Below are 23720 nucleotides of genomic sequence, written 5' to 3'. Positions count from 1 at the left end.
TTGTATACCATTCTAGCAACCAGGTGGATTCAACGGAGACGTACTTACTTCGATGTTGGAACAGTTACAGTACAAGTTTTCCTGAAAAGGACTAAAACATCCACAGACTTCTCCTTACCTGGGTTTTTGATGATTTGGAGTTTTTCTTTATTATCTTCGTTGCCAACTCCATGGTCAATCTCCAGCTTGATTAGGTTTTGTAATGGGCAAAAATAGTCCGATGACTGATTTCTACTAGGTGTTGGAGCACCATTTAATTTCTCGCTGGTGTCAATTCATCCTTAGCCTAAATTTTGAAGACTGCCAATCTCGATACACAACTACTATTTTTGGTGTCCTATTACTGATACTGTCACGATGTATTTCAGGTGTGTGTGTGTGTGTTCTTTTTCTTACAGAACTGTTCATTTTGACCATAGTCTTCTTATCATTGTTCTTTATGTTTTCTTATAAAAATGTTTATTTTACCCTTGATATACGTAAGGAAAAGGAATAAGGAACATTCAATATTGACATTTGTGTTTCACTCACTCGACTAGGAAATAAATGATATACCCATCTTTCCCAAGTTTCTCTTGGAACCCTTTTTACAAAGCATATAATATCTATCACTGAAGTGACATATCTAAATACATGCATCCATTTTTATAATTTTAAAAAGTTTATATCTTGTCTAAAGCATATAATTGGGATACATATGTCTATCTGTTTGATGAGTAAATCCAATTTCATGAATTATTAAAATATGATGTAGCTATTCTCATTTTTCCTATCTTCCTCATGATTCATGCATGAATGACACAATCAATATAACCTCAACACCTTAATTACAGCATACATTTTCATAGAAAGGAAAGGTTATTTTTTTAGTTAAAAGGGGCAAAACTGGCAGCCACAACTGCAGCGATGAGAGCTAAGGCAACCCGTAGGCCATGGCTCTAGCTGTAGGCTTCAATTGTGGCACCGTTTATGGTTCCTTGACTCAAATGGAAATCAAAATTTCAGTGGGACTAACCCATTAATCTTTTTTTCTCAAATGCAGACCACGCCAAGGCATATAAAATAAGTTAACTGAGGTCCTCAGGCCACAGTCCGAGCAAAATAAAGATAAAAACTGAATTTTGTGCTTCGAGTTAACCTGGCCAAATCCTGTGTGAGAATGAGCTTTCTTTAAAATAAAATGATTTAACTTTGACCTTGGATCTTCTTAAAGAAGATTTTATGGTTAATATTCATTAATGCATCTTTCTAATTTCCTTTTTTTTATCATTTAGGTAGTGAATGGGATATGACAAGCTCTAACTCATTTTAGCGCACACATGATCCATTAGACCTGAGATGGCTTGACCGCTGTAATTTTTCATATTGTGAAACCCTTGAATTTTAAATCTAATGGCATGGAGGAAGGATGTTCATTTCTTCCCTTGGCCATCACCATCGAGCCACTTCTGATAAGAGGAAAGCAAATCTTTGCTTAGTGGTTGATAAAAAACACCTAGGAGTGGTCCCATATCAGCCAAGGAAGACCTTATAGCGCTCCCATCCCATTAAACCCAGCTTTACTTGGGAGGAGCTTCATGTTTTCATTGTTATTGAAACTATCTTGAACCATGAATGGAGAAAGGTAATCTTCTTTATTTTCACTTCTTTTTTAGTTGTTCAGTCAAAGTTGGTGACATGTGTTAGCCTGACAAAGAATTCTGGTAAGACAATGCGTTTTACAAATTCATATATGAATATTAATATGATCCTAAATAATATGATCGTAGAATCAAAGCATGAATTTTTCAATATTTTTTAATAAATTCTCTTTCATGCAATTTGTCGAGCTCTAGGTGTCTGTCTCAATATCAAAATATTTTTTTCATTTTTCCACATTTTTATTTCAATAAAAAATTCTCCAATAGTATACCCATCTTATTTTTCTGCTTGTAATTAAATAAAAATAGCAGAACTTCATAAAAAAGATTAGATGACTGCTCTCTCTCATTTAAGCATTTCCATAAGCACATATTTATCCAACTACCTATTTATCTTCTACCTATCCATCTATATCTATATCTATATATATATAGATATATATCTTCCTACATTTTGATTATCAAGCATTTAAACAATTAAAACATTCCTTCTCTAGATATATCATCTTAATACATATATTTCCTCCCTTCTAACTCTTTATGTAATTGTATCTCTAAATGGGAATCCTTGGGGAGATGACCTTACACTATGCTATACATCTTTGGGTAATATTAAAATTTTATGAATATTATTTGATTGAGGTAAAAATTAATATCAAAAAAAAAATTATATCCCTAATTTTGTTTCATCAAATTGGTGCCGTTTCCTTAGCTATCACAGCTGTGGATGTGGCACGTGGCCCGAGTTACGTCATACAGTCTGCATTAGCTCTCCCAGTTATGGCTGTTGCATTTGTTTCAGATTCATTTATTGTATTTTTATTACAAATTAACTCATATTTTCTATAAAACATTATGATGCACTAAAATTATTGAGGTTATAGTTGTTTTCCCATTCAATATTTTATGATTTTAAATCATTGGAAAAATAAAAATATATATTTATCATGCTTGAATTAATGCGTAAAATGCAATTTAATCATCAAATTGAAAGGCATATGTATCATAATTCAATATGTTAGACAAAATATAATATTTAAAATCATAAAATGCATGCATGAATATGGGTATTGACATATGAAAAATCATGCATGCATAAATATGGGTTTTGATGTATCAAAAGTCATGCATGAATTTTATCATTCTAAAGGTTATATTTTACATATAAGACTTAATTATGATGCATAGGTTTGGTTTGATGAAGGATAAGTCTTACTTCCTTCAGTAAGTCACATCTTCCACAATGTTTCTTATTCTTCATGAATTTAGTAGGAATTATGCATAATTAAGGCAATCAATGTAACCTCTACACTTTTAGTATAGTGTATGGCTTTTCTTGGGAATAAAGCTATGAAAATAAACTATACAAAATAATGAAAATAATGAAAAAATAGGTTTCTGATGCAATTGATAATCACCCCCTAAGGCTGCCTCAGCCAAGACCATTCGCACCAAGGCAGACGCACCTGCGCACAGCTGCAAGGGTGGAATGCCAGTCTTAATCGCATCTGTCATGCACTTGAAGTGTAGAGCACAGCCACAGGCCTCAAGGTAATCATAGCTGCAACAGACCACCAAAAGATAAAACAAAGTTGAACATGCTCCACGTGCATGACAAGCTATTTTAATTTCATGTATATTTACCTTTTGTATTTATCTAGGCCTTCGATTTTTAGTTACCTTCCATATGGGATAACTTTATTTGCACTTTTGGAAAGGTGTGGATCAGGCCTAGGGCTGAGGGAATGCAACCCACAGGTTGTATCATGAAGAAACAAAGGCATAAGCAGAGAAAGGGCTCGTGGCTGACCCATTGTGAAGCCCATCTCAAAGAGGGCTTTCTTTAAAATGATGTGATTTAATTTGACCGTTGATCTTATTTAAGAAAATTGAACGGTCAAATCCATTATCGGCTCTCATTGTCTCTCTCTTCCTCTTTCATGCGAAGAATCAGCAATGCCACCCACATTAACGAAGAGGAACATGCTAACCAACTGAAACATCCGGCAGCTCTAAGGACCACTAGAACTACAAGGGCCCATGGCTTCAATTAGTTACAGTGGTTAAACCCTCTAGACCAGGAATCAAACAACCAAGGGAAACCGCCAGCTACTTCAGCCCCCAGCATTCATCTCCAGTGCCAGCGAGCACTTTTCAGCAACGGAGATGAATAAAATCACAGCTTGGATGCCAGAGAACAGTGGGGACTAAACCTACATCGACCGTCTACAGTCATATGATATTCCTTCCCCTTAAAATCTGAAGTTGATCATTTTTATATCATCTTTCTGGGTGAATTTGAAACTAATTCTTGAAACTTCATTTTATTTTCATTCCTATTGATTCTTTCATTCAGTGGTGGTGACAATCCTGGACCTGGAGAGAGTTTTTTGAGAGAGTGATAGAAAATGAGAGACATGAGTGACAAACCTTGAGGACTGTGCCACCGATCATTGGAGATCTAAAGCTGATGGGGAATATCCCACATGATGTTGAGATCTAATAATTTATGAGTTATATTAATGTGGGTCACACACTTAATGGGAAACCATAAAGCATAAAAAGTAGCAACTAAAAATCATATTAAAAATATTTGGTTCTTTTAGGTAAACAATTACCCATCTTATTCTACTATTGTTATGCTTATAAATAAATTAACGCAATTCTATTTCTTCATAAAAAATGAGATAACTATTTTCTCTCTCCCTTTGGCATTTCCACAAACACTCGGAATTCCCTCTCAATTATTTCATGTTTTCACTTCATTTTCTCTCCTTCTTGAGAATTCTTGACCTTGCCAACTACCCCTTTATCTTCCACCTATTCATCTATAGATACATCTTCCTATATTTTCCTTGTCTAGCATTTAAAAGATAATAGTAATCGAATTCCCGACCAATATTATTATCCTAAAATCCCTTATACCTATACTAGTGGGGCCCGCTCGCAATGCTCGCGCAAGGTAGAGAGATGAATATGAAAAGCAGGGCCGTTACCGTGCTGAACTGAATGGTTATAGTTTAACAGGGCAAGTTTGGGATGTAGAAGCAAATTTGTTTTGGCGAATAAATTTTGTGGTGCTGATGTGATATCTAGTGCAGTGGATGCTAATGAGAAATGGCATTGGCAGGCCGTGCTGAGCGAAATTTTTTAGACCCCAGTAGAGGCTATGGGGAAGATGCCGCAATGAAAGAGAAGTCCCTCAGCCTGACGTTCCACCTGGAAGGAATGAAATAGTAAGTAATTATTTGGCTTGAGTTGGGCAAAAATTGATGATTTTCCACTGGGAGCAAGACATGTTTGAAAGAAGCGACCGGAGAACGGGGTAAATTTTGACTTGTTTTTGGCTCGATGTTTAATTGTAAATTTTTCCCTGATTTCGACAGTGAAGAGCGGGCTGACATAGCTGAGTAGGCTGAGTCGGGGGAAGTAATGATTTTCGGGAGGTAGAAGGGCAAGTGATGCCGGACGTCGTCTCAACGGCGTCCGACCGCCACCGAAGGAAGGAACTCGGTGTCGTATCGCTAACTGATCGGATTACGTCCACGACGTCAACCGATGGATATGCGGAGAACAGAAATATATGTATGGCGACGAGGACGGCGATGATTCTACAACGGTACGCGTGCAATGCGCCGACAAGCTACGAGCCAACCCGAGCGGGACGGGTCGCCAAGCTGGGTCGGTCCAGCCCTCCAAGTCGTCCGAGGTGGGTCGAGGCGCCGCACGCCGTCGAATGGGGCAACTCCACTGGAATGCTCACACGCGCCGGGCGTCCCGACTGCATCGACAGGTAAGACGCCGTCTTTGTTTCGTCGTTCCCTCAATCTGTCCCACTCACCTATCTAACCCGAGCGCGGTGGAGGCAATACGAAAGAATACTGACGGAAATAAATGACGTAAAGAGTCTAGGGAAAGCAGAGTACCTTCGTCGCGCTGGCGACGGGATTTTCGCACCAACTGATTCCGGAGGAGGGAGTAGTCGGGTGCGCCGGAGGTTGACTGGTGCGGAGGGGCGGTCGTGGCGCAGTCAGCGCGAGCGAGCGCGGGAGATGTGGTCGACGGTGGTGGACGCGCTGGCGGCGCGGGCGCAGCGTCGCGGCGGCGCGGCGGCGGCAGCGCGGCAGCGGGCGCGGCGAAGCGGCGGGCGCGGCGCGGGGCGGCAGCGCGCAGCAGCGGTGCAGCGGGCGGTGGGCGCTGGCGGTAAGCGCGCAGCAGCAGCGCGCGGCGCGCAGCTGGCGGCGATGGGCGCGCGGCGGCGGGCGCGCGGCGGTGGGCGCGCGGCGGCGGCGGCGGCGCGCAGCGGCGCGCTGGCGCAAGGCGGTGGCGCGGCGCGACGGCGCGGGCGCGGCCGGCACGCGAGCCGGCAGCGATCGGGCGCGCATCGCAGCGGCGCGCGCGGGTGGCAGCGGCTGCGCGGCGGCAGCAGCGGCAGGCGACGGCGCGCGGCGGCCGCAGCGGGCGGCGGCAGCTGGCGCGCGTGGCGGCGTGCGCCTTGGCGGCGGCGCGGCGGGCGAAGCGGCTGGCGGCGGGCGCAGGCGCCACAGCGGCGGCGGCAGCGGGCGGCGTCTTGGCGGGCGTGGCGGCGGCGCGGTGGCGGCTGCCCTTCCTCCTTCCTCTCCCCCTTCTCCTCTTCCTCCTCTTCTTCTTCCTCCTCCTCTTCTTCTTCTTTCTTCTATTCTTCTCCACGACCTGACCCTTCTTCTCAAAATACCAATCTTCAAATTTAGGGCAAAGTAAGGGGAAGTGCCCACCTCTTCCCCTTATATATGGGTGAAGATAGGCCCTTCCTTAAGTCCAAAAACAGCAAAACAAACAAGGTAAGGAAAGGAAATAATGAAAATGGGCTTGTCAGGCCCAACATAACGAGGGGGGGGTGAAAGAGTTCCTCATGTGGAGCCTTCCCCGCTACACGACAACACGATAAAACCGAAAAGCTATAGAATAAGGTAACCGAAGGTGTCGGTGTGCTCCGGTGGTCGGCGTCCGCGTCATGCCGAGTAACGGAATGCGGAATCCCGTGTTGCTGCGGCGGCTCGCCGTGGTGGCTGGACTCGTCTCGGTGGCGAGCTGGGTAGTGCCGGCTCCTCGGGTGTTGGGTCGGGGAAGTCCTGCTGCTCCTCTGCTGCTGGCTCGATGACGTCCGGTGGTGACGCGCCATCAGCAAGTGCACTGATTAATCAAAACAGTAGTATCAGATATCAGAGCAATATTGCGGGAGACAATTTAACAGTTGGAAGAAGACGTAATTCCCAATAAAGTGGTTAATTATGAGAGGAAATGAGTAAGATTCAACCTCCTCCTAGTGGTGCCCGCTTGCAAAGCTCGCATGGGGTATGACCATACAGTGGATAAATAACACAGCCGCAACAAAAATTGGTGCACTCCACAGCTATAATTCACATTTGAAATTGACATCAGAATTTCAGTGGAAGATTAAATTGTGTGTTGCAAAAAATCAACAATTGTAGGACATAAAATGCTCAATGTGATATAAACTTCAATTATAAACGGAACCCCGTGGAATGAAATTACCATTCGAATGGGAGAAAACATGCCACGTCTGAGCAGGCCTCACGTCGTGCGGAGTGGATTAAATGTGTAGTTCTGATAAGTTGTTGTGGCTTATTGATCGTGCAATACGTATGGGAAAGTTTCAGACACTGCGAGAGAATAATTGTAGAAACTCAGTGATAATCAAAGTTAGGCGACATTAGTTGAATGGACCGAACTTACTTGGCTATTGCAGTAGCCTTCGATATTTTGCACTGATGGCCTTCTCCATAATTACCCGATTGCTATCAGAAGTGAAAAATATCACGGCGATAAGTAGTAAAATATTATGTACCCTAATGTCAGTAATTTACATCTTAGCTATCATCTATTGGGTCTGCTTGTAGCCAGTTAGAGTTAGTAATAGTTAGGTGACATTAGATGAATGGGTCGACCTTACCTGGCCATTGTCGTAGCGTACGATATTCCGCACCGATGGGCTTCTCGATAATTATCCGATTGCTTCATAAGAAAAACAATTCACAGTGAGTAGTAGTAAAATGCTATGTATTGTAGTGTGAGCAAATCAAGATTTATTTATCCCCTCTTGGGTCTGCTTGTTGCTTTGGTTGCAGGTTGGGGAGGAGGGAATCATGCCGTAGCCCCGTGTCACCTGAAGGATCCATTTATGGGGCGTTGAGATTGTGATAGCAATGCAAATATGTTGTGGAGGGCAAGTTCGAGAGTGTACTGGAGAGTGTAACGGAGTATGGAGATGCTCATCGCCTCGGTCGTGATCGCAACGTCGACTTTTGGAAAATCTCCGTGTAAACAACATTAGTCACGTGCGATCGATTTTTCCCACCATCACAGAACACGATTCCTGTTGGACCGAGTCTTGTTCTTGAGAGGGCGACGTAGAGCTGGCCATGAGTGAAAAGCGGGTTTGGTAGATATATCCCAACAGTGTCAAGAGTTTGGCCTTGGGATTTATTAATCGTCATTGCGAAGGCCAGCCGAATTGGGAATTGAAGGCGCTTGAATCAAAAGGGAAGCCTTGATTGAGATGGGTAGAGCGACATCCGTGGTAGGAGGTGGACTTGACCATAGAAATTTCCTTGACTGATGATACTGACTTGCACCATTGTTGGAAAGAAGCTAACAACTCTTAGCCTAGTCCCATTGCAAAGGCCTTGTAATGTGTTCAAGTTTCGGATGAGGATTATTATGCACCCAATCTTAAGACGGAGCCTGTGCAGTGGCATAGTTGCATCATCAATTGTGTTCAGAAACTCAATCGGGTACAGGGATTCGTTGTGGACTTCGCCGGGGGGGATTGCATCGGAGCTTAACTATTCCATTGTCTCACCGGGGAAGACGCCTAGTACCATGTTGTTGGCCTCAACGACATCATCGTTCAGCGGGGTTAAGATCGTTTTCGTCAACAGCTGAGTTTCATCATCATCGAAGGAACCATAAACTTGGGAAATGAGATCTGTTAGGGAGGATACGCGGCGTATCTCATTTGGAAGACAGACATCTGTGCCAGCCCGTCCTTCTCCAACAGCAAGTAAGAACTCGCTCCATGCTCGTTGGTCTGGCGAAACACGGACATTTGTTTTGAGACGGAAAACAGAGCAATGTCGCCATATCTCACTTCGGTTAAGGGCTGAATTGGTGATCATTGCGCGGGAGCCTTTCTGTATTACTGGAAGCATATGTCTGAAGTCACCTCCCATCACAACAACTTTGCCGCCGAAAGGAACATTTTCCAAATATGGGTTGGTAGTCTTCATCACATCGCGAATACTTCGATTGAGAGTCTCAAAGACATGGTGGTGCATCATTGGTGCTTCGTCAACAATTATAATACTTGCCGCTTGAATCTGGAGGCCGATCATCGAATCAGGTGAAAATCCACATGTTGAGACGTGAGTTACAGGAATAGGAATCTTGAATGTGGAGTGTAAGGTTCGCCCGCTTTCGAGGAGGAGCGCGGCAATACCACTTGTTGCAGTTGACAATGCCGACAGGCGAGAGGCCTTTATCTTTGCAAGAATTGTCGAGTAGAGGAACGTCTTACCAGATCCACCAGGCCCATCGACGAAGAAGACATTACCCATAGTAGCATGTTGTGGAAATTCGATTGCTTCAAATACAGCACCGTAAAGTTGTCTCTGCTCTTCATTCAGCATGCTTTGTAGGTGTTCTGCGGTGAGGATTGCATTCTCGATGTTGTATCTATGTATTGCCCTGCTGGTGACATGTACTGACTGGTCTTCGACTATTCGGGGTAACCCTGGGAATGACGCGAGCAAAGATCCATTGTGATAGAGGATTGAATCGATTAGGATCAGTACTTTTTTTTGTAGATGATGTGGGTCTTGTGATTGGCTGGTTAAACGTAGGTCATCCGACATAGCATCAAGGTGTTTCTGGAGAAGCATAAGAGGGTTGGAGATTTCACAGTAGAGCAACATCATCGCATAGAGCTCGCGAACTTGACGGGGAGAAGCGACACCTGCTGCCAAAGACAGATCATTGTCAAACTCTGCATCAGAGTGGAGTAGGCCACGAGCAACTGCAGCACCCTGATATGTGTCATAGAGAACACCAGCAACGGTCCTTAGATTGTCAAAACAGGTAGCTCCTGGAACATGATGAAGCATTAATCGGAGGTAGTATTGTGCAGTGTCGCGAGGACAGACAAAGTGGACCCTTCCAATGCACTGTTGTCGTTGACGTCGTGTCCAACGTCGGGTGGAATCGTTACACGTATAGTATGAGGGGAAGTCACAGTACAACATATGTTTGGCTTGAATATCGTCCGGATGCTCCCTATTGTAACGCATCCACTCTGTGAGTGGCGTGCGATCCGACCTACCCATGACTTCACCAATTGTTTCTCCTTCTACGTATACAACGGTTTGCATATTCTCATCGTGAACTTGTAGGGCGAAAACTGTTGGGTACATTTTTTGTAGGCTGAACTCGCAAATTCACCAGAATGCCTCTGATGCAGATACGTATCGCGCGTCCAGATATTCTTGGGCTTCGTCCTGCGGAGTATAGGGAGTGGTACTGCAAGTGCCGAGGTTTGTAGCAGAAACTCTTGCCTGAATGCGATCGTGGCCCTTGTACACATACTTGTACAGGTACTTCACTGACTGAACGGAAGAGCAAATTTCCACGTTAATGTGACAGTTGAATGCCTTGCACAAATATTTATTGTATGGGACAACCCAACGGTTTTCAATGACATGCGAACCCTTTTTGGATGAATTGCCCGTTGTTGCGACGTCGGTAGAGAGGGTACCCATCATTGTTGACTTGCGTGGAGTCTATGAACTCTTTTGGGAACTTCTTAGAGCACTTACCTTCCTTCATACACGGGGATCTTGGGTTTGCAGAACCGCAGGGGCCATGGATCATGTGCGTGGTGACACAGTCAAATAAATCTTTGTCGCTGGGATCAGGAATTTCAGCGCACACTGTCTTGTCAATGTCCTCTGGGGTTTTCGGCTTGTGGGGAGTATCCAGTACCAATAACATGTGAGCGTGTGGGAGACCACGTTTTTAGAATTCAACGACGTACACACGTCCATTTGCTTTGCCTAATACTTCCTTCTCGATTAACAAACGGAGAAGCTCCTTTAGTTTCAAGCGGAAAACGCGACAACAAATATCAAATCGATCATGTGACTTCTGGCCAACGAGCAGAGCTTGTGTGATTTCTGGCCATTTTGGATTGCAAGTCATTGTGATAAATAAATCAGGCTTTCCCATCTTTCGTACGATGGCCATAGCATCCTGGTACAACCCTTGCATGTAGCGTGGTCCGCCAGTAAATGTAGGTGGGAGTATGATCATCCGTCCCGCAGGCATATCAACATTGTCCGAGGCTACTTGATCAACTAATCCTCGATAGAGGCATCCACGCAATGTTGTCTGGTTGCAACGAACCCAATGTAATCGTGATTCTTCAACTTTAGCGTAAGCGTCCACGACATATTCTCGGAAAAGCCTGCCGGAGAGATGAAGCACTCTTGATGTGTCACGAACCATGAAGTGGTAGGCGTAAAATTGTTTCATTGTTACTTGGAAGTTTTCCTTCAGCTGGGTGCTCCATCCTGGACTACCATAAGGAAATAGCAGCACAAAGTGGAGTGGGTCGTAATATCCGTGTAGCTAATTAACGAATTGCAGTCCTCCACCACGCTTGCGAAGAACAATGCTACGCCTAGTGTCTCCTTCATTTCCATCCCCAGCCATAAGAAAAGCGATCTCGGAGCTTGTGGGTTGAGCATAACGTCTGTCAGCAATGGAAGGCTCTCCAACCCGTAACTCAAACTCTTGCGTGGATGCGGTGGGTAGTGTTTTTTCATTGTTAGCTTGGAATTGATGAACAAATGGGTTGGACACATTCAGGCAATAGTGGATCTTTTCTAAGATGGTGCGATGTAAGTCAGGGAAGATTGAGTTTCGTCGCTCTATCTGATAGTCTGTGTCGTAGATGTAGATTTGAGCAAAAGAAGGAGAATGACCGGGGAGGGGCAGCAAAGCTTTTGAGATCTGATGATAAACAGCACCTTGGATTCGAAAAGTGTACACACCGGCGGAATTGTTGGCCAGGTTACGATCAAAATTTTCACCGCTTGATGTGAAACTGAATGCTGAATTGTAAGCTCGAATAAATTGCGGAAGTGCTTGGACTCATCGGTCGTGCCCTCAAGCAGCTCAAGTAGCAATGGAGGCGGGTTGGGGAATGTTGGCAAGTTGATTTTACCATCCCTGCCACATAAGTAGAAGACGGGGTTTTGCTGACTAGAACTGGGTTTGCGTTCATCTATCCAAAACTTTGACTGGCACGAAGCACATGATGCATTCATGGTACCGAGAAAATTGGCTTGAACATTTTTCACATCGCGCGTAGCTGAGAGGAGTGTGGGCACAGTTGTCGATCCCGTGGATCAACGATATGCAAGTCTTTCAGCCCGACGGTTGCTCCTCATAACGGGGGTGTTCATATTATTGTCTTCGGAAGGAGAACCTACTAATAGCATTGAAGATCAGAACGGAGGATAGAGTACTGAATGGAATTGCTGATTATTGGAAGATTTTTCAAAGAGGTACCTATTAATAGTTTTGAAGATCAAAAAATAAGTGTCTTCTAAAAAGGATCTATGTGAATAAAACATGATCAGTGTAAAGAAAGTTGTATGGACGACACGAAGAGTGGTACTTAGTTACACTACTACGTCCACCAAAAGAGGAGGAGAAATTGTTAGACGTCAAGGTGGAATTAGTTTGGTTTGTGAGGGAGTTAAGTCAAAGAGAAACTTATTTCTCCAATAACCAAAAATTAAACTGAAGTCTTTATGGTCGGTGGCTCACTGAGAAAGGTAACGTGCTACCGGCCCTGATTGTGAGTCAATAGTCCAGTATACAACGTACATGTGTATATTGGTTTATTAAAGAATTGGTGGGTTCTTCACCAAATAATATCGCCGAATAATGTCACCGAATTTTTCGGGTGTCAGAAACTGTAATTGGTCGGGACAGTAATCCAGTGTACAACGTACACGTGTTCTACCTCTCTATAAAAGAAAGATAAATTGATCGATTGTTCTCCTCGGAGAAAAATCCAACGCGGTCAGTCCCTCCGTCCATTCATTTATCCGTACGAAGTGTGACTTCATTTCAAATGAAGTGAACGCCGTCACTCGTTGCCAAGTCGCCCGTGGTCTCCACGCGCCAAGTCTACCTCTATTCCCGCCCACCATCGTTTCCAGTCTACGTAGACAATTCCTCTCTTGTCAGATCTCCGGCCATGCGCAAACCGCATCGAGCTTCGATCAGTCTATCTTGCTATCTCTCTGTCCATTCAATTATCCATACATCTATTCAACAGTGGATCAATATATCTATCTCTATTACTATGAAGGAAAGATAAATTGATCGTTTGTTCTCCTCGGAGAAAAACCCAACGTCGTGAGTCGTTGGCAGCTGGCCCGTGGTCTACACGCGCCTAGGCTACCAATATTCCCGCCGACCATCTGTTGTAATCTACGTAGAACATTCCTCTCTGGTCAGATCTCCGGCTGTTCCCAAACCGCGGCGAGCTTTGATCGACGTAATCTTCACGTACAATCGATCTTCTTCTTCGAAATACAACTCTAATAACGAAAGAATAACTATAGCGATTCTCGATTAATAAGCAGATAATGGAAGGGAAGTTTTCAGCGATGGTCACCTCGACTTCCACGTCGGGCTCGATCGCAATCAACGTTATCTGTTTGACAATCTCCGGCGAGCTATCCAGATCGATCACGCGCGTATGAACCCAGAGGTCGAACTAATCCCAGGTGTTCGTCCCTGCAAATGAGTGATTTCTAATCACAGTTGTGGAAAATAGTAATTCGGATTAAAAGAGTTCGGAAGAAGGCGATCGAACCTTCGCCGCTGGCGGATTACCTGGTGGTGATGTTGATACCCGCATTGTAAAATTCGCCCCGCGTTCTAAAAACATCATGAATAAGAGGGAGAAAAAGAAAGAGAAATAAGAGTCGCAAAAACATAAGAATCGCATAGAAAGAAAGAGAAACTCCGGTGAATCGCAAAACATAAGAAACCTTGCGCTAGCGAGGATGGAACGTTCCGGAAATCTGGCATGCGTAAAAATCGAAAGATATGAAAAACTCGCGTTCCAAAAATCAATTTGCGGTATAAAAATTCACCAAAAATTTAATCGGCGAAGCTGCTTAGTCGGCGAAGAGAAATACATTTCCACCAAAAAGTTATGGCGGAAGGAAGGACGGAGAGCGAAAGATTGAAATAAGGCGATAAGGCAATAAGGCAAATAAGGCAATAATAAGGCAATAAGGCAAATAAGGTGATAAGGCAAATAAGGCAGTAAGGCAAACAATATCCAAGATATATAAGGTGATAAGGCAAATAAGGCAGTAAGGCAAACAATATCCAAGATTTATAAGGTGATAAGGCAAATAAGGCAGTAAGGCAAACAATATCCAAGATATAAAATACCTTTCACGTTTTAGGAACGCGGCTGGGTGCTGGAGAAAGGGGCTGAGAGAGCTGGTGGGAGCTGGAGAACGGGGCTGAGAGCTGGAGAATTCACATTCTAAATATTCGAAAGAACGTAAGGATTTTAAGAATCGAAAGAACGTAAGAATCAAAAGAATCGCAAAAATGGTACCGCGAGGAGGCGGCATATCTGGTTAACCTGCGAAGCGAAATACAGTTCCACCAAAAGTTTATGGTGGAAGGAATGATTCTTAAGTTAACCCCGCCTCGTCCATCTAATAAAATATTTCGGCCTATTGGAGAGGAAAATTATTTTATAAATTACATTTTCGATCCAAACTTTATATTTTTAAGGTATAATCGGGAGTTCATCAAGAGAACTTCGAGCAATATTTGTCGACACTTCCTGTTCAAAGAGATCGGGACAAAATTTAAATAAATGAAGATATAGATAAACAAATAGAGAAAGAGAGAGATTTGATAAACCCATGAAATCATGAATACATTCGGATAAAAAATCCAATGTCAGTAGAGAAAGTATGCCATCAAATCCAATAAGGATGAAGAGTGAGAGAGATGCGATAAACCCATGAAATCATAAAATACCTTTCACGTTTTAGGAACGCGCGTGGGAGCTGGAAAACGGGGCTGAGAGCGCGACTGGGAGCTGGAGAAGGCGTCTAAGAGCTGGAGAACGGGGCTGGGAGCTGGAGAACGGGTCTGAGAGCTGGAGAACGGGGCTGGGAGCTGGAGAACGGGTCTGAGAGCTGGAGAACGGTGCTGGGAGCTGGAGGAAACGCGGCTGGGAGGTGACGAAATCGAAGTGGAGAAATAGAGCTGGAGAAGGGGTCGAAGTCTTAGGGCAGTCTAGTCTCTCTCCTCTCTCTCAGTCTCTCTATCTCTCTTCTCTCTCCAACCCTTCCTAGCCAATCAGAGGCCATAAGGGTACACGTTTTCCTTTTATAGTAATAGAGATTCTAACTCCTAGACTAGTTCTACCTCTAAGAGCCAATCCCTAACGAGACAACCTTTCTATCTGTTATGTGTCCCGTAGGAAATTTACGACCAACTGAACATGGATTGCGGGTCCTCCATTAGAGGGTGGATCAGTCAGTTGGGCAGTTTTATGTCCAACGGTCAAGCCTGACTGGAACCAGAAGTAAGTTATTCAATCCAACTTGCAGGTGAGGTTTCTATTGAACTCAGAGTAGTCACATATATTTGACCATCTGTGGGCACCCATTTGATGTAGATGAGTTCTTCTTCAAAGGCAAGCAGCAATAATCCATCAAAACCTGTTCCATAATTCAATGTTTTTTCCTTCTTTATTCAACCCAACAGTTCTCCTTGACGAAAGGGATGTGTGGAGGGAGAAAGACCTAGAGAGGGAGATTGAGAGAGAGGTGAGAAAGAAGGGAAGGGTGGCAAAGGGGCATTCATCACCAGCAGGTCTAAAGTTTGTTATGTTGATATTAAACATTAAAGTCAACATAAATTTATACTTTCATTTTGACATTGATTAGTCAACCTAATCCGAACGAGACCGGCCGGGACTGGACCAAGATCAAATAAGAATGCACCAGAATCATACCAAACTTTAGGTAAGGTTTATGTCTTTGCTAAAACTGGGGAGCAGATGGAACCCATTAAACCCTAGCTTAATGATTTTGAGTAAAATTAAAATTTCATAAATATCATTTGATTGAAGTGAAATTAATCACAATGACATATTAACATACCTAATTTTGATTCATCAGATACAAGTACAAACCCTCTCCAATCTAGAGTGTCAAGCATATCATCTAAATGGCAAACCACATCTGTGTATAAATAATAACAATACTAAGTGGCACTACAAAGAATATGTACTCTTTACTTGGTTACTGGATCCAATGGTTTTCAAATTGAATCAGTCCTATATAGATTATGATATCATCAAGGAAGTACTATATTTTATCCATAAAATAGACCCAAATGGGATGATGAATCATATTCACATTTATGGAATATGCTAACAAGTGTCAGGCAGTACGGAAGGAGATGAATTTTATCATCTTCCAAATGCACTCTCTATTTATTGGGAGTATGTACTCTAAGATCAGGTTATCATTGTCTCACCAGTATATGTCCTGAATTTAAAAACGTTCATTATCAATTGTTTAGCTGGGAGGATAAAGAATCACATATTGGTTTCAGGAACATCCATCCTCAAACTTGGGTTTGAAGATACTTTCATCCAGGTGTGTAAAGAAGAGAGCAGTCTAAGTGACACACCTACTTGGTAAAGCCTACAACAAGAGGAATGGCAAACAAAATCTTATAACATATTGTCAACAGGAGAATAACCCCGTTACCTTTCTTTTTGTTTTATTTATTTCCTGTCTTTATTTGTAAATGTGGGCCCCATATATAAGGGGCCCACTCACTTACTAATCCGCTAGTACACTCTGATATGGGCTGAGCCCATTTATTTGTAAGCCTCTGGTTTTAAACCAAAGAAACCCTAAGAACGAACTAAGCTTCCTTCTTTTGTGTTTTTCTTCCCGAGCTGACTGGCGACTACGTCACCATGCCAACCGACCATGAAAATGCTTAACATGGTATCAGAGCAGGGTGCGAAGAGCTCACCGTTTGAAAAAACGCAACAGAGGCCACTCGCTATCTCAAGGTATTAAGAAGGTTCCTTGTTTAGGATTCTCTAGGCTTCAGTAATGACCACAGAGATGGCTAAGGCGAGTTAGAGTGATGTTGTATCACTCCAAGATCGTGAAAATGTGGTGCAACACACGTTCCCAGGTGTTCCTGAACCCCTCAAATATGATGGGTTGAATACACTCCATTGGGGTGAGTATGTGGAGATCATCCTGGAAGGGAGAGGACTGTCTGACCATCTGTTCATCACGAGAGACCCCGGGAGTGCAGGGTACAAAGGATGGAAGCAAGATGAAGCCCTAGTCCAAGCCTGGCTCCTCGGGAGCATGCTTCGAAATGAGTGCAAGAATTTCCTTCTCTTAAAGACAGCCAAAGCAATCTAGGATCATGCCCACAAAGGCAGCTCGAAGGGAAGGGATTGGAGGATATACAGTCTAATTGCCAGGGCAACCAATTTGGTTCAAGGAGACAAGACTGTCAGTGTATACGCCAATGAACTTCAGGCTATCTAGAGGGAGATTGATTACTACATGCTGATCAAGGACTTTGAGTCAGTCGAATGGCAATACACCAAGAAGGATAGGCTCTATAAATTTATGTTGGGCCTTAATGATGAGTATGAGAATAGGCGGAGTCAATTGCTGAATCGTGAAATTGTACCTGATCTGGAGGAAGCCATCAGACTGGCTAGAGAAGAAGAAGAAAGGCTGGGTGTGATGGCAGAATCTGGTCACGGAGAAAGTGCCACTAGGTTGATGGTGAAGGCTGTGCCACAGGTGCCACAGAAGTCTCAGAGAACTCAGGTCACTCAAGGGGATCAAAGGAATCAGAATTGGAAGCCACAGCCTCAGATACAGTCGCAGCTTCAGTCATGGGAGGGTTTATTATGCAAATACTGCAAGAAGCAAAATCACAATATTGACCAATGCTGGAAATTGCAGAATCGACCTCCTCGCCAAAGTCAGGCTAATGCAGCAACAGTGCAAGGGAGTTCTCAGGAAGTTTGTGAAGCAGCTGGCCTTGAAGAATCCAAATGCTACACAAGAACACGAGAGAAGAGATATCTGTGCTGTGAGAGGAGGTGGAAAGACTCAAGTCATTATTCAGATCTGCCTCCATGATCAAATCAGGTGATTGTCATATTTCTACTGTTTTTCAAACATCCGTGCTAGGAATGAACTGGATAATTGACTCAGGAGCAACTGATCATATGACTCCTGATCGATCCAAATTTCATTCCTATACTTTCTGTGAGAAACAGATAAAGGTGATCACGGCTGGAGGAGAAATTCTCCAAGTCGCAGGCATTGGTACAGTGCACATTAAAGAATTGGGAATGCTTAAAGATGTTCTTCATGTGCCGATGTTAAGGGCATAGCTGATTTCTCCACAACGACTAATCAAAGATATCAATTGCTTAGTCGTCCTAAGATCTGATGAATGTTTTGTGTTTGACAAGGTACTAAATATGAAGATTGGATCAATTAAAGAGAAGAATGGGCTCCTCCAGCTGGATGATGGCATGTGAGAGGTGATGATGGTGGCAGGAGCAACTACATCTGGAAGATTGGAGCAGTTGAAGATGATGCATGCTCGTTTTGGGCACCCTTCCTTGGCTATTTTAAGAAAAATGTTCCCTTCCTTTGTTGAACATCTGGACTTGTCTAAAGTTTTTTGTGACTCATGTCAATTGGGGAAGCACAAACGTGCATCATTTAACAGTACTAGTGAAAGGAGCTTACGACCATTTACTTTGATTCATGCTGATGTATGGAGACCATGTAGAACTCCATCCATCTCATGCAAAAGATGGTTTATTGTCTTGATTGATGACTGCACCCGGAGTATGTGGGTACACTTGTTCAAAAATAAGACAGAGGTACCTGACATCATTCAGGGGTTCTGCCACATGGTGAAGAACCAATATGGAGTCGCCAAAAAGAAATTTTGGTCAGACAATGCTAAAGATTTCTATAATCAAGAACTGTCAAAATTCTTTGCCGATCAGGGCATAGTTCAGGAATCATCATGTGTGAACACCCCACAGCAAAATGGGGTAGCAGAGAGGAAGATAGGCGATGTGGTTGACACCACAAGGACTCTGCTTATTCAAGCACATGCACCACAATACTTATGGGCAGAAGTGCTCCTTTCAGCTACCTATCTATCAACTGATTGCCCTCCAGAACACTGAATTACCAAATCCCAATAGAGATGATGACAGCCTTTTTCCCTTACCAAAGGACCAAGAATGAATTGTCAATCAAAATTTTTGGATGTGTTGCATTTGCACATGTACACAATCCAGGCAGCAAACTCAACCCGAGGGCAGAAAAGTGTGTATTTGTTGAATATTCCTCAACTCAAAAAGGCTACAGATCCTTCCTTCCTGGTCAGAGGAAGATCATTGGTTCTGATGATGTGACATTTAACGAGCAGCACATGTATTACGCTGATCCAACAGAGAGAATCCATGAGAATTCAACACAATATAGAGGGGATATTGAGTGGCAATTGCGGGAAGAGACTGCCATCAAGAGACAATCACCAGTGGACGAGCATGAACAGATCAGGGATAATGAAGATCAGAATGAGTCAAGACTAGAGGAATGTGAGCAACAGGAAACAAGGGTAGAGGAGACTGATGCAAGACACCAAGAAGACCCAATACAAGAGGAAGACCTGAGTTGGCCAGTGGCGTTGAGAAAAGGGAAGAGAACCTGCACTCAACATCCAAGATATCCTATATGTAATGTCGTCAGCTACAAAAGACTCTTGTCAGAATATCCACCTTCCTTGCCAAGCTGGGCGAGGTGAGTGCGCCACGCACTGTGGAAGAAGCTGTGAAAGACCCCAAGTGGAGGTCAGCTATGGATGCAGAGATGGAGGCCCTCAAGAAAAATGAAACCTGGGAGCTAGTACCACTCCCACAAGGCAGAAAGTGTGTAGGATATAAGTGGGTCTTCACCATAACGTACAATTCAGACAGTTCTCTAGAGAGGTATAAGGCTAAACTTGTAGCCAAAGGATACAGTCAGTCATATGGCATTGACTACACAGAGACATTTGCGCCAGTGGCCAAACTTAACAACGTGCGGATACTAATTGGACTAGCAGTAAACTCAGAGTGGAGTTTGAATCAGTATGATGTTAAGAATGTGTTCCGGCATGGAGACCTAGAAGAAGAGCTATACATGCAACTACCACCGGGATATTATTCTCCTGAGTTTGGTAATCGAGTCTGCCGGCTGAAGAAGACTCTCTACGTACTGAAACAATGACCACGTGCCTGGCTAGGAAAATTCTCATTGGCTATGAAAACTATGGGGTACACTCAGAGTAACTGGGATCACACCTTATTTGTAAGACACTCTCATTCAGAGGGGGTTGTGGCACTGTTGGTCTATGTAGACAATATCATCATCACTGAAAGCGATGAGAAAGCTATTCAGGAACTGAGTAACAAGTTATCACAACTATTTGCCATCAAAGCCTTGGGCCCCTTGAGATACTTCCTGGGAATTGAAGTAGCTTACTCGAGGGAGGGTATATTCATGTCTCAACGCAAGTATATATTGAATTTTCTAAAGGATACTGGAATGCTGGACTCCAAGCCCACATGTACCCCAATTGACCCCAACCTGAAGCTCGGGTCGTGTGAGGATGACATTTGAGTAAACAAGGAACAATACCAAATATTAGTGGGTAGACTTATTTATTTGAACCATACTCGACCTGATGTAGCCTTTGCCATTGGAGTATTAAGCCAATTCATGCATGATCCGGATATCCGATATCCGGATATCAAAAACCGATATCTGGTATCCGATATCTGTCTCAGAAATCTGGATATCGGAAAACTGATATCTGGTATCCGATACCGTATTCATCCTCACCCCCCCCATATCCGATACCGATATCCATCTAACCCCTTCTAGGCGGATATCAACCGATATCCGATATCCGACACCGTCCCATTTTTTCCCGGATATCAGATATCAGTTATCTGATACCGGATGACAGATGGATATCGGTTGCGCGAACACTATCCATTTCAGTCCCCGAAAAACATTTTGAACTTATCCATTTTAATTTTTAGCCCTTCTCCACTTCCTAACTTGGATAGTTTTATATGTATCCTTATCTTAATTGATGATGTGAGTCATTTTAGTTGGAGTCACCTCATTAAATACTAAATCTGTATATGGAATCATATGTGAGTTCATTTGTATGCTTCGTAGACCTTCTAATGCCCAAAATAAATGCATGTGAGCTGATAATGGAAGATAATTATTACAACTCAAAAATAAACTCCTCCTTTCACGATCTAGGGATTATTCATGAGTCATCATGTCTCTATGCTCCCTTACATTATGGGATCACCAAGCCAAAAAAAGGGCATATTTTTAAAATTTTAAGAGCTCTGATTATTTAGATTGATATGCCAAAACATCCTAGGGGAAGGCTACATTGTTAGGCATTCATCTAATTATTCTATTACCAACTCCCTCAGTGGAAAAACTTCTCTATAATCTTCTGAGACTTTTTTATCCACAGAGTTTTGTAGTACTTTGGGGCTATGACTATTTGGATGGGACTGCTATGTTCATTTATATCTCACTTGTCTATTTTTTGGGTGTTCTAATACCCACAAAGTGTATAAGTGATATCATCCTTCCACAAAGAAATTCCTTATATTCAAGGATGTTACATTTTATGAAGAATTTTTCTCCTTTGATGGTCAAATTACTATCAATGTGGAGGAATCTGACACCACTTCCTTTACCCTTTCTGATGCCTGTGTAGTACCCACCACAAATATTTCAACCCCTATAGAGATAGGTTCTATGGAGAATACCTAATCTTAGGAATCTCATGAAATATCCCACAAGGATGTGATGTGTATTCAAAGCACTTATTCATGCTTGTGTCCACCCTAATGGAAATAACCTGGTCAGCAAGCCAATCACACATTCGTGTGGAGACACAAAGGATAGATGGTGGGTGTTCTTTCTTTGAAAAAATTATTTTGAGTGATCCTTTTGAATCTCTGAATGGTGTTATACCAAACTTTAAATCTGGTCAATTCACATCACGCTTGTATAGGTGGTCCATAGACCAAAGATACTAAAGACTTCTTCTAGACAGACGAATGTACTTTGAATGTGACCTACGAGTTCCTAATAATGGGATTTTAAACAGTACTAGTTCAGGTGAAACAAGAGTTTCATGAAGACAATTGAGTGATCAAGAAGGGATAATCTACTCTCGATATAAGAGGATGTGGTGAAGTCCTTGGTCAAGGCAATGAAATATCAAAGAAGAGTTCCCTAATGATTTACGGTGCATATCAGTAGTAAATTGGATGGCCAATTAGGGTTTAATAGTTTACCAAAATCAAAGTCATCTTAGGAGCGTCAAGCAAATGAGGTAGTATATGTACACAGTAACCAATGAAAGATAGGTTCCATGCGTGAGTTGATACGCACTCCTTTGTATCTTCTAGCACACAAGGTGAGCCTGGCACCCCACCTACTAGAGACTTGATTTATCAAGAGGATTAAGTTGATCTATAATTAATTAATACATACATGTGATGATATATTTAATTAATCTGGAAGGTCAATCAAGTTTATCGGGCTATTTGAGTCATTAACTAAACTGATACATAGGCCTAGAGGGTCAGATACAAATGGCCTTATGGGCATCGGATGATATACTTAATGTTTTGGGATTCTATGAAAAATACTCATTAAGTATAAATAGGGAAAGGCCCTAAACGAAACTAAGGGCTGACAAAATTGTTGAGCGCTCTTCCCCTTCTTCTCCCTTCTCCATGGCTACTCTCTATTCTCGATGAGATCAGGAGGGAGTAACAATGATGACAGATCATGAAAGTGGCTTGTCAAGGTGAATGAAAATATTTGACATGCCAGGGATCGCATGGATATATCTAAAGGCTGAGAACACAAGCATCTAGTCACATCTCACTTGAGGATCCAAAAAATCACCGATGCAATACTTGGCCATGTGATTTGATCAATTATTTGGTTCATGTTGATTTGATTCTATTCCGAGCCCTACAATGGATGAATCTAATTTATTTGATCTAGATCAAGGCCATAGAACCCAACATACACTTCCTCAATTTACTTGTCAACTATAGAAGATCTACTAGAGACAAGGTCTGATCAGCCTCCAAATATCGGTTTCAGGACAAATTAATTAGCTCTCTCTCATGTTTCTAATCCTACCCTTTTCACCCACACTACTTCCTACTCACTGGTCAATTAGTTGACTTACAAAACGGTCTCTAGATCACATAAAACCTTACTCATAATCTCCATCAAGTAATCATCCCACGTAACATTTTAGAGGCCCAACTGCATGGAAAGCAAGGCATGGGCACTAAAATGGGAGCTCTCCTTGCCAATCATACCTAAATTAACAACTCTTCCTATCAGGAAGAAATTGATTGAATGTTGATTACTTCAAATGGTAAACTTCAAAGGTACAAAACGAGATTGAATGTCCAAGGATACACCCAAAAATGTGCTGTGGACTATACATAAACTTTTGCCCCAGTTGGTAAGATGAACACTATTCGACTTCTCATTTTTTTAATGGCTAACCGACGCAGGGAACCACATCAGTATGATTTATTAAATGTTGTTTTACATGATAAATTGTATGAGAAGGTTCATATAAATGTCTCTTGGATATGATTTATTCATAAGACAAGTGTGTCATCTGAGAAAGGTGTTACATGTTTGAAACAGTTGTGCCAAGCGTAATTGGAGAAATATTCTCATGCTATGAGGCCACTTGAATATCGCCAATGTAATGATGCCATATGCTTTTCTTTGAACATACCTCGGCCAAGAATATTGC

General features: G+C 42.7%; 2 long non-coding RNA genes across 3 annotated transcripts; both read right to left on the bottom strand.

The window, feature by feature from the left end:
* Window positions 1–4615: 4615 nt before the first annotated feature.
* On the bottom strand, window positions 4616–7657 carry LOC144703241 (uncharacterized). 2 transcript variants are annotated; one of them, XR_013581506.1, is made up of 5 exons: window positions 7594–7657; window positions 7377–7438; window positions 7176–7303; window positions 6937–7032; window positions 4616–4859 (listed from the first exon to the last, which is right to left on the bottom strand). It is a non-coding gene; the product is annotated as an uncharacterized LOC144703241 (long non-coding RNA). The 2 variants fall into 2 exon arrangements; XR_013581505.1 differs by lacking the exon at window positions 4616–4859 and having other exon boundaries at window positions 6805–7032.
* Window positions 7658–13292: 5635 nt separating this feature from the next.
* LOC144703838 (uncharacterized) lies at window positions 13293–14347 on the bottom strand. The gene is made up of 3 exons (XR_013581646.1): window positions 14178–14347; window positions 13588–13652; window positions 13293–13508 (listed from the first exon to the last, which is right to left on the bottom strand). It is a non-coding gene; the product is annotated as an uncharacterized LOC144703838 (long non-coding RNA).
* Window positions 14348–23720: the final 9373 nt, after the last annotated feature.

This window comes from Wolffia australiana, chromosome 5 (assembly GCF_029677425.1).
Source record: "Wolffia australiana isolate 7733 chromosome 5, ASM2967742v1".
NCBI classification, from domain to species: Eukaryota; Viridiplantae; Streptophyta; class Magnoliopsida; order Alismatales; family Araceae; genus Wolffia; species Wolffia australiana.
Note: the sequence above shows the minus strand (reverse complement) of the source record. Positions and strands in the feature narration are given on the sequence as shown.